The sequence below is a fragment of the Vigna unguiculata genome, chromosome 8, assembly GCF_037176805.1.
Source record: "Vigna unguiculata cultivar grain cowpea cultivar isolate G323 ecotype 2 chromosome 8, ASM3717680v1, whole genome shotgun sequence".
NCBI lineage: Eukaryota > Viridiplantae > Streptophyta > Magnoliopsida > Fabales > Fabaceae > Vigna > Vigna unguiculata.
This window is the reverse complement of record NC_140799.1, coordinates 36,350,126-36,352,965: the sequence shown is the minus strand read 5'-3', so window position 1 is coordinate 36,352,965 and position 2,840 is coordinate 36,350,126. Positions and strand designations below refer to the sequence as shown.

Genomic DNA, 2,840 nt, shown 5'->3' with positions numbered 1-2,840 from the left:
GAATGGAAGATGATAGAAGAGAAATAACAGTAAAAATAATAGATATTTTTCTTTTCAAAAACAAGAAAAAAACAAGTAAGAATCAAAATATGAAAACAATTTGTGAGAAACTCAAACCATAATAAATAAAAAAATAAAAAAATATCTTGATAAAGCTTTTTATTCTTAAGTTTTTATTATGTTTAATTTTATATTTTATTATTTATTAACATTAATCATTATGTTTATTAAAGAAATAAAATATTTAATTTAATTATTGTAACGTCCCATTTAATTTATAAACGCAATTAAAGGAACGCCACACATAAGATAGCATAACAACGCAGTCCTGGGGTCCCCAACATCACCCCTACAAAATTAGGCACACCACGATGCCAACAAAAGTAGGATAGCAGTTTGACTAAAAGTTACAATCTAAAAACCACGAATACAGGGGCCATAGCCCTAAAGAAAACAAGAAAGAAAGAAGTGTGAGATCCAGCCCAGATGGCTAAGTAGCGGAGTCGCCATGCCCTTGTTGCCCATGAGAACCTCGCTCATCTGCTCCCATCAACCAAGTTGATGATCATCGCAAGAGAGAACAGCCACATACATCACAACCATGCAACAAAACGGGTAAGCTAGAGCCAACAACATATTCATCATGCAGTCAAATATATTTTCCTCATCTCATATCCACATAACAACCAAACATGTTATGACTCTTCATTCAATACACTACTACTCGACTCGACTCATCCGGATACGTATAACTTGGTCGGATTCAGCGGATGCTTGCACTTGTGGTGAATACCCCTGCTCGACTCTGAGCTGCTCATCTCCGAGCTATGTGTTACAAGTGTTACGATGAATCAAATCTTCCTCACCACAAGGTTAGCCCTTAATGAATTTCAGGCCTCCTGCTACTCTCACCACAGGAGTCAATCTGCTCTAAGTGAGACTAACTGGCCCCTTAGAGTGTCAGGATGCAGTCCTTACCTTAAATCCTTACCTAGTTATACAGATGGGGCACCACCATGGGCACCCACTAACAGGGGCCATGGAATTACGTCCCGACCACTGAAGCGCGACCCCAGAGGTCTCACCTAGAGACCCCAAGGAATTTACACGCTGACACAGACTAACAGTCATAATTCAGCAATAAGAGAATATTTACACCATATTTACATTTCCATACCAACCCCTGAGATTAATTCCTCATACGCGTCAGATTTCGAATCCATACCTCGGATCATCACCACCCCATGAATCTAGGGTCTCATCTCATATTAATCACGTATTCATTTAGTTCCAATCCATTCATTCATTTCACATGTCAATGTCATCCCCAACCCGTCATACGTCGTTCATAACTCATGCCAAACATGCAGAATATTCTATTATATACATATCCATCATCACACAATCATACTCAACCAAGATAGATTCCTCGGGAACTATCAAACATCCAAATCACAGCACCGTCTCGCCCAGCACCTCGCTCAGGCTGAGGGGTCTCGCTCAGGCGAGCCTCCCCCTCGCCTAGGCGAGGGCACAAGAGTAGAAGCATGAGCAACGCGGGATCTCGCTTAAGCGAGATCCCTCTCGCCTGGGCGAGTTGCCTGCTCGCTCAAAAGTTGAGCGAGCCACCTGGGCGACTTTTCGTGCAAGAGCTCTAGGCGAGCCCCCTGTTTCATCTCGCTTAGGCGAGACTGACTCCCCTGGGCGAGATTAACAGGTCTCGCCACTGTTCTTCACTACACAGCCATATTTTTCAACCCAAAATCAAGCATACAGAGTGTTCTCACGCATCAAATCGAAAGATTAAACCATACAAGCAGCAACCAACGCAAACACTGACCAAAACGACTGGAAACTAAGGATTCTAACTTCCCGTACCTGGAAAAACTTAGCGAAGACCTCTACTACGTGACCACGAGCACGGCAGCTCCAAGGATGCACTACAGGACTGCGGTGAGAGTGGAACAGAACCAGACAGGTGGGTTAGCCAGGGCTCTTACAACAGATCACGAAAAGTTACAAAAGAGAACTAGCACGAACTCGAAAGTCACTTACATGGAGTAACGGAACTTCCTGGCTCACGTAACAGTGGGGGCGGAACCCTAGCAGAGGGGGTTGACGGCCGCGACTCAAAGTTCTGTGAAAGAGTGAAGAATGTGACCTAGGTCAGCTGAAAAGGGACTTTATTTACTGGGCCAGCCCTTTAGGCTCAAAACTGTAGGGCAGCCCACTAACTTTAGGGCAGAAAAGAAATGGGGCCTTACAATTATAATATATTTTTTAATATCTATAATATATTAAAAAAATTTAAAATATATATAATATAAAAAAAAATTCAAAACTTTTGGGAGCCCTGGCCTGTGCTCCGCCACTGATTAGTTGATCTGGTAGATTGAAATTAAATGAGTAATCTATTATTAACATAACCAAAAATCTGATGAAGTCGATATTACTCACATTAAAATAAAACAATGACATCACAACGATCAAGCAATTGTACAATGTCAAAGTTAAATGTAAAATGTAAGCAGGTATTGTAGCAAATAGATCCAAATAAATTATGTATTCAGGTGATGGAGGCGCAGAGATGATAAGCGGAAAGTATTTTCTTATTTTTATTTTTAATAATTTTTAACTTAAGGATATTTCAATCATTTACCTTGGCCCATGGGGTGCGGGAAGAAATTATGAGGGTGCCTGAAGAAAGAGCCCAGATTCTTGTTTTAAGACTAGCTGCTACCAAGGGTAAAGGGACTGCGTTCTCATTACAGGTCTAATCCCTTTTATTAATTGTGATTTTTACTAACAATTTAATCTCTTATTATTTTTAAGAAAATCTA

At 40.7% G+C, this 2,840-nt stretch overlaps 1 long non-coding RNA gene across 1 annotated transcript; it reads right to left on the bottom strand.

Moving 5' to 3' along the window:
• Positions 1-303: 303 nt before the first annotated feature.
• On the bottom strand, positions 304-2,146 carry LOC114193374 (uncharacterized). The gene is made up of 3 exons (XR_003606258.2): positions 2,056-2,146; positions 1,879-1,948; positions 304-540 (listed from the first exon to the last, which is right to left on the bottom strand). It is a non-coding gene; the product is annotated as an uncharacterized LOC114193374 (long non-coding RNA).
• Positions 2,147-2,840: the final 694 nt, after the last annotated feature.